This window comes from Pogoniulus pusillus, chromosome 2 (genome assembly GCF_015220805.1).
Source record: "Pogoniulus pusillus isolate bPogPus1 chromosome 2, bPogPus1.pri, whole genome shotgun sequence".
Lineage (NCBI taxonomy): Eukaryota > Metazoa > Chordata > Aves > Piciformes > Lybiidae > Pogoniulus > Pogoniulus pusillus.
The window spans coordinates 4,691,650-4,704,952 of NC_087265.1; the positions used below are offsets into that span (position 1 = coordinate 4,691,650).

At 46.2% G+C, this 13,303-nt stretch overlaps 1 protein-coding gene across 8 annotated transcripts in view; it reads left to right on the forward strand.

The window, feature by feature from the left end:
* The window catches only part of MBD5 (methyl-CpG binding domain protein 5), a 218,460-nt gene that overhangs the window by 130,868 nt on the left and 74,289 nt on the right, over positions 1-13,303 (forward strand). For 7 of the 8 annotated variants that reach the window (XM_064154772.1, XM_064154746.1, XM_064154767.1 and 4 more), the window contains 2 exons: positions 1,377-1,566; positions 8,288-8,345. The gene's annotated coding sequence lies outside the window, so the exon portion shown is untranslated. The remainder of the gene's footprint in view (positions 1-1,376; positions 1,567-8,287; positions 8,346-13,303) is intronic. The other variant, XM_064154763.1, reaches the window with a different exon arrangement.

Here is a 13,303-nt window from a genome sequence, read left to right on the forward strand (position 1 = left end):
TGAGTCCTCAGGCTTTCAGGTGTAATGTTTCAAAGCCCTGCATGAACTCTTTTGGATATGCCTTTAACCTAACGAGCTCCATTCCATTTCACCTCTAAAAGAACTAATTAATTGAGTTAAAATACTGCAAAGACTGCTAACTCCTTTCAGCATCAGAGAAATTGCAATGGGCACAGTCAAAGCCTAACCAGCTGTGAGCTGGTGGAGGACTGCAGGTATGTTTTGGTGGTGATTCTGAAGGAAATGGCTCAGTAGCAGGCAGATCATGGAATCACTTTGGTTGGAAGAGACTTTTGAGATCATCAAGTCCAACCATATGGATGTCCAACCTAAGCTAGGTTCTGTTTCAGCTGAGTGCTCACCACTGTGTGTGTGTCCCAGTGCAGAAGACTTTTGTCATAGCTCATCCACAATAGTGGTGGAACCTTTTACACAACTGAGACCATTTGCAGTACAGAACTCTTTAAAGCCTGGACTTTTTGCCTTTGGAGTGCATCAGGACAACTGAACTTGTCTGAAGGCATGAGACCTTTTTTGGTTGTGTGCTGCTGCTACCACGGAAATCCATATTCTCATTTCTGTTGAAATCTTCTGACAGTGAACCACCACAATCACAGAAGCACAGAATGGTTTGGGTTGGAAGGGACCATGTAGCTTCACAGCCCCTGCCATAAGCAGGGGCATCTTCCCCTAGCCCATGTTGCTCAAGGCCTCATCCAGCCTGGCCTTGAACTCCTCCAGGGAGGGGACATCCACAACCTCCTGGGCCAGCCTGAACCAGTGCCTCACCACCCTCACTGGAAAGAATTTGTGAGGCTTTGTGATTCTGTAATTCTGTGAATTTCTTCCTAATCTCCTGTCTGAATCTCTCATTTTCCAGCTCTAAGCCATTGCCTCTTGCCCTATCACTACAAGCCCTTGTTAAAAATCCCTCCCCAGCCTCCTTGTAGGCCCCCTTCAAATACTGGAAAGCTGCTCTAAGGTCTCCCCAGAGCCTTCTCCAGGCTGAACAGCTCCAACTCTCTCAGCCTATCCCCATAAGGAAGATTCTCCAGCCCTCTGATGATCCTCATGACCTCCTCTGGAGACCTCCACGTCCTTCTTGTGCTGGAGCACCAGAACTGGACACAGTACTCCAGATGGGGTCTCACCAGAGCAGAGTAGAGGGGGAGAGTGAGCTCGCTCATCCTGTAACATAGCAACTTGTCTCTCTTTGGTCACTTTCCAGTCAGAGCCATCCTGCTCTTCTTTAAAATCAAGTATTATTACAGTTTATATTAGAAGTCATTTGCCAAGGGCATACAAAGCAATCAAGAAAAGTGAAATGAAAGCATTTGGCTCTCTCTTTCAATTAAATAACACAACTGTCTCAACAGATGTAATGTGGAAGAGTTCCTCAGACGAGGAGCGGTGTAGTAAGACAAGGAGCCAGCCTCAATGGACATAGCCCATTCTGGAGATCTGAACAGGAGACTGTCTAAAGCAAAGCTGCAAGTGCACCAAGAGTTTTAAGAAGCCTGAAGATCCCCAAGGTAACTAGAAGCAAGACCATGAGGAGCAATGTAGGTAAGCATTGAAAATGAAATCAAGAAATTGATTTAAGCTGAGAAACTTGGGTCTCGTTTTGCTAGTTTTAGGCTCTGGTAGTAAAGTTGTTTCTTGTTACAAAATGTATTGAGTGTAGTAAAATGCAAAAATAAATTGAGATCATGTTACAAAAAAAATTAAACCCAGCAAAAATCTTCACCATTGAATGGTGCTGAGGGAGCAGAGTAAACAATTTAAGAGCTGCTAGATGAAAGGCAGCGCACTCATACGTGGACCAAGAAAGCAAAGAAGCCTTCTTGACCTAGATTTCTCAGATTGTATTGAGGCAGCACAGGAAGCACAGTATTTTAATGGTAAGAAAATTGCAGTTTTGTGACAGTGTGATTCATAGGGAGGCTTAGTCATAATTGGGAGTAATATATTTTGACGTAATGAAACAATAGAACTCCACTTATCTCGAGCAGAGAAAAAAAGAGGCAGCACCATTCTTGACCTAGATTATATTCTAGTAGCTGCCTTGCCCTGAGATGAGACCAGAACTTCACAGGAAAAAAAAACTACAAAATAAAATGCCCTTATTCTTGCCTTTTCCTAATCAAAATATAAGGTTACACCATGTCAACAACCGGCAGATAGAGGCAAAAAGAGTGTCCTAGGAAGCTCAAAGAACACGCTAGGAAACGGAGCTATAAATACCAGGCTAATTCCAGAGCTTTAAGATTTCTCCAAAGCTTTTCTAAATCCCTCCAGAAAAGACTGAAGAGATCCCTAATCTCAAGTGCCCCAGTTGGAGGAATGTGTTCTGGGTTTATTTTTAATGGAAATTATGTTAATCTGCACTAGATTGTTTGGACACCTCAGTGAGTTGGGGGGGAGTGCCTGTGCTCGGTCTGCTGCATCAGAAGAAGGGGGTTTAGGCACCTGGCTACGTTTGCCTCCTTAGCTCTGCTTCCTAACACAGGGTGCTAGGTTGGACTGGATGATCTTGGAGGTCTCTTCCAACCTGGTTGATTCTATGATTCTATGGTCTAGTTGATTGGCTAGGGCTGGGTGATAGGTTGGACTGGGTGATCTTGGAGGTCTCTTCCTACCTGGTTGATTCTATGGTCTAGTTGATTGGCTAGGGCTGGGTGCTAGATTGGACTGGGTGACCTTGGAGGTGTCTTCCAACCTGGTTGATTCTATGATTCTATGGTTCTGCCTGATCACCTCTCAAAAAATATGCAGAGTATTCCTACAGAGTATCATAGCATCATAGGAGTATTCCTACAGAGTACTTGATGTTCACAACTCATTTTAAATCTCCTTTTGTTTTTTTAGAGAGCTGTCTTTTTTCATAGAACCATAGAACAGAATCAGCCAGGTTGGAAGAGACCTCCAAGACCATTCAGTCCAACCTAGCACCCAGACCTAGACAGTCAACCAGACCATGGCACTAAGTGCCTCATCCAGGCTTAGCTTCAACACCACCAGGGATGGTGACTCCACCACCTCCCTGGGCAGCCCATTCCAATGCCAATCACTCTCTCTGACAACAACTTCCTCCTAACATCCACCTTAGACCTCCTCTGGCACCACTTGAGACTGTGTCCCCTTGCTCTGTTGCTGGTTGCCTGGGAGAAGAGCCCAACCCCACCTGGCTACAGCCTCCCTGCAGGCAGCTGCAGACAGCAATGAGCTCTGCCCTGAGCCTCCTCTGCTGCAGGCTGCACACCCCCAGCTCCCTCAGCCTCTCCTCACAGGGCTGTGCTCCAGGCCCCTCACCAGCTTTGTCGCCCTCCTGTGGACACACTGCAGTACTGCAACATCTCTCTTGAATGGAGGAGCCCAGAACTGGACACAGCACTCAAGGTGTGGCCTGAGCAGTGCTGAGCACAGGGGCAGAATAACCTCCCTTGTCCTGCTGCCCACACTGCTCCTGAGCCAGCCCAGGATGCCATTGGCTCTGCTGCCCACCTGGGCACACTGCTGCCTCATCTTCAGCTCCTCTCTACCAGCACCCCCAGGTCCCTCTCTGCCTGGCTGCTCTCAGCCACTCTGTCCCCAGCCTGTAGTGCTGCTTGGGGTTGTTGTGGCCAAAGTGCAGATCCTTGCACTTAGCCTTGTTCAACCTCATCCCGTTGGCCTCTGCCCACCCCTTAGAGAGAGCTAACAGAAGAGCAATTTTCTGTGGTGGGATTTGATGAACATTTGGAAGACCTTTTGATGTTTTGGTTTGGTGTTTTTTCCCTCTTTATATTTCTAAATGGTAGTTATGGAGCCTAATATTGTGGCTATCTATAGAAGTATTTTATTTTCTGCCTTCCATTCTTAATGTCCTGAACTGTTGAAAGAAGGCTTGCAGATTTCAGCTGCTTTCCAGTACCTAAAGGAAGCCTACAGGGAGGCTGGAGAAGGGACTTTTCATAAGGGTATCTGGGAAGGATTTTAAGCTGAAGGAGAGCAGGTCTGGATCTTAGGAAGAAGTTCTTCAGTACAGGGTGCTGAGACTCTGGAACAGGCTGTGGATGCCTCCTCCCTGGAGGTATTCAGGGCCAGGTTGGATGAGGGCCTTGAGCAGCTGAGTCCAGCTGAGCCCAGACTCTTGCCCATAGTGGGTTGGAGTTGATGATCTTCCAACCCTGCCTGATTCTAGGATTGTGTGATCTCTGGGGCTGCTTCAGGCCTAAGCCATTCTATGATTCAAGGAGGATGTTATTCCCATGTTGTGGTTGAGCTTGGAGAATCTACAGTATGTCTAAGACAGGTGTCTGATGCTGACAAGAGTCTGGCTCCTTCTTCTTGCCCTCCACCTTATATCTCTTGCTGAGCATTGATCAGATCCCCTCTGGGGCTGCTCTTCTGCAGGCTCCACAACCCCAGGGCTCTCAGCCTTTCCTCCCTACAGAGATGCTCCTCTCAGCATCTTTGTAGCCTCTGCTGGACTCTACCCAGTAGTTCCCTGTCTCTCGTGAGCTGAGGAGCACAGAACTGGACCCAGGAGTCCAGCTGTGACCTGACTAGGCCAGAGTAGAGTTGGAGGACAACCTTTCTCAACCTGGTCACAATTCTACTTGATGCACCCCAGGACACCATTGGCCTTCTTGGCCATGAGAGCCCATTTCTGGCTCATGAGGAAGCTTGCTGTCCAGCGGCACTGCCAGATCCTTCTTTGCAGAGCTGCTTCCCAGCAGGTCAAACCCCTGCCTGCACTGGTGCAGGAGGTTCTTCCTCCCCAGGTGCAGGACTTACCCTTGTTGAACTTGATGAGGTTCACCTCTGCCCACCTCTCCAGCCTGTCCTTATCTGGCTGAATGGCAGCACAGGCTGATAGAGTGTTTGATCTCCTCAGTAAACTGGCTGAGGGTCCACTCAGTAATGAGACATGAATTAATGAGCTGTCTGATTTGGTAGCAGCAAACAGGACAATTTGGACACCCAGTTTGGCATCCTCAGCAAACTGGCCAAAGGCACACTCAGTCCCTTCATGCAGGTGGTTGGTGAGGACTCAAGCTATGCTCACTGACAGTGAGCCCTTAGGTAGGTTCTGTTTTTCGTGAGTGGACGCTGCCACTTAAAGCAGTTTTGTGGCAACCAGAAGGTGGCAAAGCAGAGCAACAGCTCATGCCAGATTTAGAAAGCAAGGCTGCTAAAGGACAGCTGAAAGGATTGGGTTTGTTTATTCTGGGAAAAAAGAGAACACTGTGGGATGGGCACAAGGCTTTGAAGAGATCAGAGGGTTTTGGAGGAGCAGTGGTGGTGGCTGCAAAGGAGCCAGTTCAGTTTGCACACAAAGGAGAGTTTAGGGTTAGCTATAGAGAGAAAACACTCCCAAGCTTTTTTTGGTTTAGCTCATATCTGGCTGCAAAGTGGGAGCTTGTACCTGTAACTCAGAAATCTGTGATTTGGTTTTTAAAATGCAATTAAAAGCAGCTTTTTAGAGATGATCTTGGTTAATTTGACCTTCTACCAGTGTCAGTGGGCTGAGCAGATTGCTCCCTTGAGGTCCCTCTTCAGATACTCTCTAATTCTGGCACCTTAATTGTAGGATTAGCTTTGTGTTGTTTCTCTCCAAACTTCTTCTGTTACTGATAACACTCAGTTCAAGGTTTGTGGTATTTAAAGGCTTTATGTGGGGCACTTTTCATTACAAAAATGAACTAAATTACTTTTTTCCCCCTTTTTTTCTTAAGTATAATACTTTGAAAAGCTCTAAAATGGAGAGAAATTCAACTTTAGCAACCTCTGGAAGTTTGCATTCAGATTTCCATTGAGATGCTGAACTGGAGTCTCCCCTATGAATTAAACAGACTCCAAATCAGCATGGGAAGCTGCTGTCATAGAGAATCATAGAATCAACCAGGTTGGAAGAGACCTCCAAGATCATCCAGTCCAACCTAGCACCCAGCCCTATCCAGTCAACTAGACCATGTCCTACCTGGAATTCATAATTCTTAAGGGTTTTTTTTCCCCTCTTAGACTTTAATTCCAAGAGTTTCTAGCATTTGCTCCTGGTATTGTTTGTGGAGGGGTTTTATGTGACAATATAATTGTGTTACTCTGGGCTTTTTTTCCATCAAGCTTTCAGTATGTTGTGCTGAAGAGCTAAATGCTTCTTTGCCTATGATAGCTCACTATTTTTTAGGCTTAAATATGTGTTACGTTCTGCCCTCTGATATTAGGAAGTTCTTTGCAGTGAGGGTGAGGAGATACTGGCACAGGTTGCCCAGGGAGGTTGTGGATGTCCCCTCCCTGAAGGTGTTCAAGGCCAGGTTGGATGAGGCCTTGAGCAACCTGGGCTAGTGGAAGGTGTCCCTGGCTATGGCAGGGGATTGGAACTGGATGATACTGAAGGTTTCTTCCAACCCAACCCATTGTCTGAATCTGTGAACAAATGGGTGGGGAGGGTTGTAACTAGATTATCTTTAAGGTCCCTTTCAACCCAAACCATTCTGTGAATGAATCTCTCTTTCCAGAGGTATTTTTCAAGCCTACTCAGACAATAAAGGGCTGTTTGAGTTTGAAGTTTGTACCTGGCACAACACATTGTCCTTCAACTAGGAGGAAGTGGTGCATTTTCTAGGTTTTCATCTCTTTGGGAGCTTTCTTACTCCTTGATGTCCTGTATCCTTTAAGAGACACATGCTGACTCTGGTCCTTCCTCTCATTTTTCCTTTCTCTGCTTTGACAAGCTGGAGGAGTTCTCTTGGACTTGCAAACCTTGCATGTGAGTCTTTCTTTTGTTTAGCTCCTGAAGAGAATCAAACCTTTTTTTGTCTAAGCAATGTGCAGTCTGTTTCACATAGAGTAAAATCAGGTTTTGTAGTGAGCATCAAGTGAGCAAATCCATGGATACCTGTAAGGACAGAGCTGGGCATCCTAACCAGGTACCACCTTGCTCTACATAAAACCCCACATTATTTTCAGATGAGTGAACTCCTAGAAGAGTTTCACAACCTCTGTACTGAAGCAGAGCTTAGAATGCTTTTTATTCTCACAAACCCCCACATGTTTCATTTTCCAGGAGCCAGACTGCAGTCTTCACTGTTTATTGGACAATGAAATTTATCCTTAGGAAGGCATCAGTCTGAATACATCCAATAATCACCTTCCATATAAATTGAACCCAAAACCACACAGCCACTAACATTTAGGTACTTTGCTCATTTTTAGTAGGCTAAAAATGTCTTGGAAATGTCTTGACCTTCTTAAATCTTAGAGTGAAGGAGATGGGACAGCCAGACAGGGAAGAACTTTTTCACTCAGGAAGCACAAAGTCTTAGTTGAAACTTGTTTCAATCTCCCTTAGCATGTGTACAGACAAGATGTTTATCATCAGTGCTGGGCCTGGAACACAGTCCTATGAGGAGAGGCTGAGGGAGCTGGAGTTGTTTAGCCTGGAGAAGAGGAGGCTCAGGGCAGAGCTCATTGCTGTCTGCAACTCCCTGAAGGAAGGCTGTAGCCAAGTGGGGTTGGGCTCTGCTGCCAGGCAAGCAGCAACAGAACAAGGGGACAGTCTCAAGCTGTGCTGGGGGAGGTCTAGGCTGGATGTTAGGAGGAAGTTGTTGGCAGAGAGAGTGATTGGCATTGGAATGGGCTGCCCAGGGAGGTGGTGGAGTCGCCATCCCTGGAGGTGTTGAAGCCAAGCCTGGCTGGGGCACTTAGTGCCATGGTCTGGTTGACTGGCTGGGGCTGAGTGCTAGGTTGCACTGGCTGAGCTTGGAGGTCTCTTCCATCCTGGTTGATTCTGTGATTCTATGATTTGGGGCAAATTTATGTTGGACATCAGGAGGCAGTTCTGCACAAAGTGATGAGATACTAGACAGGTTGTCCAGGGATGTGGTTGAGACCCTGTGCCTGGAGACATTCAAGATCAGACCTGCTCAGAGCAGCCTAATCTAGTTGGAGGTGTCCCTGCTGACTGGAGGGGGTCTGGGGAAGATGACCTTTCAGGATCCCTTCCAACCCAATGCAATCTGTCAATCTGTCAATGTTCTTAACTATTAAATTGTGGTGTTTGGGTTTTTTTTTCTGTGCTTGTGGTGTGTTATGGAAGTGAAATGTGTACAAAACACAAAGTGGACACTGTTATTTGAGAGTTTCATGGGAGCAAAAAATACTCTGAGAAACCTCTATATGTGAAGAAGAAATAAGAAGAAATCATTTCAGCATCATTTAGTACTGAAATCTTAACATCCTAACCAGACTGTATTGCTTGTTGTTGCTTATTTTGCCTTCCCACTGGTTCTTTATTTTGCAGCTTGGAATGAACAAGATGAACACATCCACCTTCCATCTAATGCTTAATGAGGAAAAAGGTCAGGCTGCTTGGTTGGTTTTTTTTTCTTCTTCTTATTTTAGTCCTGTGCCCTACTGTTAATTAGGGCTTTATATTTGCATTACTTATTTCCTAGATCTTAAATAACAAACCAAATGCAATGCTTTCATATGAGGTTGAGAAAGTAGGGGCTGGTATGTTGATAAAAGAGCTGACTCAGACCAGGGTAAGTAGAAGCTACAGTAGGAAAGGTCAGGTATACAAATCTTCATAGAGACTCATTTAAAACTGATTAAACTGATAATTAATGGACCCCTCGTGTATAAACACAGAAATATTTGTCATCATTTTCAAGGAGTGAAAGCATTTTAAAGGATTAAAATCACCCACTTCTTTTTGGGGTTTGTAATTTGAAGGTCCTTGTACTTCTGAGTCTTCAGCTAGCAAACAGAAGTGTCCATGTCTTAGCTAAGACAGAAGTTGAGGCTATATGTTAGGAAGTTCTTCATAGCAAGAGTGATTGGCATTGGAATGGGCTGCCCAGGGAGGTGGTGGAGTCACCATCCCTGAAGGTGCTCAAGAAAAGCCTGGATGAGGCACTTAGTGCCATGGTCTGGTTGATTGCCTAGGGCTGGGTGCTAGGTTGGACTGGATGAGCTTGGAGGTCTCTTCCAACCTGCTTGATTCTAAGAGATGCAGAACAGAAACAGGTAAGAAGTGTTCTAAGTGCTCAGTTCAGTGAGACAGCTTTGCTGTGCATTACTGGCTATCAGCTAGTAGGGAAATAGAAAGCTATGAAACAAAAAAGCTGATTGTCAATCATATTTAGCTGCAGCTATTTCAAAGCCTGAACATCACAGAGCTGTTAGATTTTGAGATAAGCAATTAAAAAAAGGCTGGGGGGGGTAGGGGGAATCAGAAACACAGCGAAAGGCTCTGAGCAGACCAAACAGCCCCCAGCTCCCTCAGCCTCTCCTCACAGGGCAGTGCTCCAGCCCCTTCAGCATCTTCGTAGCACTCCCTTGGACTCTCTCCAATAGATCCCTGTCCCTGCTGAACTTGGGAGCCCAAAACTAAAGGCTGTATTCCAGGTGAGGTCTCAGCAGGGCAGAGTAGAAGAGTTCTCCAAATCCTTCTCTGTGCCATTAGTGTATCAGTGAAAATAATAACCTTCTAATGCTGGTGCTTCATTTATCCTGCTGTACAGGTTTGTAGCCACCAGATTTAAAGAGAGGCAGCCCAAGCTCTCAGTCACTCTCCCATTTAAGCCAGACAAGGCAGGAGAGATTACATTAAGGTGTGTGAATAGCTGATTTTGATTTTTTTTTTGTTACCATATATTTTTTAACACCTTAAGAATCTTTTCATTGAGGAAAATGCTGAGTAGAACTACATAACTCAGTAAACAACTTTGGGGAAAAAAAATACAGGATTGGGAGAAGAAATTCCATCTGTCTAAAAATAGCACAGGCATGTGACTTACTACTTTGACACAAAAGCATAATTTCCAGGTTTCATTTGCAATCCTGCTATGTTCCTGACATTCTCTTGCCCAGAAACTCAGCCTGAATTATTCAGGTGATTTAAATATTGCTGTGTCTTGAACTTCAGGTGCCTAATACAAAGCAGGTTTATAGCATTTCTTGAGACCACTGCATTTAAGTGTCTGTTTTTCATTTGTTACCATTTCTTTCTTAATTTTTGAGAGCACAGTCAATGGAGATCTGGGGCTAATCCTGACAGCAGCTCAGAGCCTTTCACTGTATTACCAGCAGTCTAATTTCTCTCCCCCTACCCCAGCCTTTTTTTAATTGCTTATCTCAAAATCTAACAGCTCTGTGATGTTCAGGCTTTGAAATAGCTACAGCTAAATATGATTGACAATCAGCTTTTTTGTTTCATAGCTTTCTATTTCCCTACTAGCTGATAGGCAGTAATGCACAGCAAAGCTGTGCCACTGAACTGAGCACTTAGAACACTTCTTACCTGTTTCTGTTCTGCATCTCTTAGAATCATAGAATCAAGCAGGTTGGAAGAGAACTCCAAGCTCAGCCAGTCCAACCTAGCACCCAGTCCTAGGCAATCAACCAGACCATGGCACTAAGTGCCTCATCCAGGCTTGGCTTCAACACCTCCAGGCACGGCGACTCCACCACCTCCCTGGGCAGCCCATTCCAATGCCAATCACTCTCTCTGCCAACAACTTCCTAACAACATCCAGCCTAGACCTGCCCTGCCACAACTTGAGACTCTGTCCCCTTCTTCTGTTGCTGCTTGCCTGGCAGCAGAGCCCAACCCCACCTGGCTACAGCCTCCCTTCAGATAGTTGCAGACAGCAATGAGCTCTGCCCTGAGCCTCCTCTTCTGCAGGCTGCACACCCCCAGCTCCCTCAGCCTCTCCTCACAGGGCTGTGCTCCAGGCCCCTCACCAGCTTTGTTGCCCTCCTGTGGACACCTTCCAGCACCTCAACATCTCTCTTGAATGGAGGAGCCCAGAACTGGACACAGCACTCAAGGTGTGGCCTGAGCAGTGCTGAGCACAGGGGCAGAAGAACCTCCCTTGTCCTGCTGGCCACACTGCTCCTGAGCCAGCCCAGGATGCCATTGGCTCTGCTGCCCACCTGGGCACACACACTGCTGGCTCATATTCTTCATTAGATACCTGAAGAACATTGCCTGAAATTTCAGATTATCTTTGTTCTAAAACCAAGTTTAATAATCCCAGATTTTTGAAAGCCTGAAGCATGAGAACTGGAAGAAGTTATTTGTTTATTTCCATGCTTAGCTTTTCCTTTTCAAGCAATTTTAACTCTGGTCTGAAACTTTAAAAGATTTGTAGCTAAATCATTTCATTATAATCAGTGCTGTGATTAGGGGTTTAATTTTATGTTCATTTTAACTTCCTCATTAGGTTTTTCTGGACAGATGTGAGTGTCCACAGTGGTCATTTTCTGCTGGATCCATGTGTTGTGTTACATTAGAACAGCAATCCCACTGTGACAAAGCAGATTTTTCTCTATTAATATCCTCTTCTCTTGTGGCAGTTGGTCTTGGAAGGTCTGAATTCTCTCTCCCATAGGCACAGATTGCTTTTTATTTCCACATTTTGCAGTCATCTTCTTTTCATGTTGCAGAGCTGTGGTAATGTTCCCTGATAGACTCTTCTGGAGCTTGACAGATTCTTAGAGAGCTTACAGAATCATAGAGTTGGGTGGAAAGGGACCTCCAAAGGTCATCCAGTCCAGCCCCCTGCAGTCAGCAGGTACATCCTCCACTAGATCAGGTTGCTCAAAGCCCTGTTGAGCCTCACCTTAAGTATCTCCAGGGATGGGGCCCCAACCACCTCCCTGAGCAACCTGTTCCAGTGTTCCACCATCCTCAGGATGAAGAACCTGTCTTCTCTTCTCTGGGCTGAACAACTCCTGCTCCCTCAGCCCAGTAAAATCATAGAATCAATCAGGTTGGAAGAGACCTCCAAGCTCAGCCAGTCCAACCTATCTCCCAGCCCTATCCAGTCAACTAGACCATGGCACTAAGTGCCTCATCCAGTAGCATTTCTTCACTCCTTATTAACATCAGGGTTAGTAATTTTCTACTTCACAATATACCCTGAGAAAGGTTTTGCTACCTGTGCCACAGTTCTTACCTGCAGAGTGACTCTGTTGATTTAGAGTCACAGAATCATCAGGGCTGGAAGGGACCTCAAGGATCATCTAGTTCTAACCCCCTGCAGGGCAATCCATTCCAAGGTCTCACCACACTCACGGTGAAGAACCTCCTCCTGACATCCAATCTGAATCTACCCATTCCTAGCTTTGTTCCATTCCCCCAAGTGCTATCACTATCTGACTGCCTGAAAAGTCCCTCTCCAGCTTTCTTGTAGCCTCCTTCAGATACTGAAAGGCCACAAGGAGGTCACCTCAGAGCCTTCTCCTCTCCAGACCAAACAGCCCCAACTCTCTCAGTCTGTCCCCATAGGAGAGCAGCTCCAGCCCTCTGATCATCCTTGTGGCCCTTCTCTGGACACCTTCCACGACATCCAGTTCTTTCTCCCTCTTTACTTTGCTGTCTTGAGACCCCACCTGGAGTCCTCTGTGCAGTTCTGGAGTCCCCAACACAAGAAGGACATGGAACTATTGGGACCAGTCCAGAGGAGGCCACCAAAATGCTCAGAGGGCTGCAGCAGCTTTGCTATGAGGAAAGGCTGAGAGAGTTGGGGCTCTGCAGCCTGGAGAAGAGAAGGCTTTGAGGAGACCTTGGAGTGGCCTTCCAGGATCTGAAGGGGGCTCCAGGAGGGCTGGAGAGGGACTATTGACAAGGTCTTGTAATGGCAGGATGAGGAGGAATGGGTTTGAACTGGCAGAGGGGAGATTGAAACTGGATGTTAGGAAAGGGTTCTTTGGAGTGAGGGTGGTGAGACACTGGCACAGGTTGCCCAGGGAGGTTGTGGAGCACAGAATCACCCAATGTGATTGAAGATGGAGATGTTCAAGGCCAGGTTGGATGAGGCCTTGAGTGTCCTGTTCTAGTAGGAGGTGTCCCTGCCTATGTCAGGGGGTTGGAACTGGATGATCTTTGAGTTCCTAAACCATTCCATGACTCCTCTAACAGGGGCTGCAGAGCTGGACACAGCACTCCAGGTGGAGTCTCACCAGAGTGAAGAGGAAGAATCCCCTCCCTTGTCCTGCTGGCCACACTTCTCTTGCTGCAGCCCAGGACACGTTTGGCTCTCTGGGCTGCAAATTGCCAACCAAATATTAGTCTGAATATTTCACTAGTGGAAATTCTTGTGACAGCAAAGCAGGCCTGTCTCCCATGCACACAGTTGTGACCTATTTCCCTTGTAAAGAATGAAATTAATGTGGTGGAAGGGCTGAAGGAGCATTAGGGCTGTTGTGTATTCTTCTGTGAGCTCTGCCTAGTGCCCATTGTGTTTATTAAGTTCTTAGTGAGGAGAGAGATGAGTTTGAGACAGAAAATCCTTTTGTTTCCTGCCCT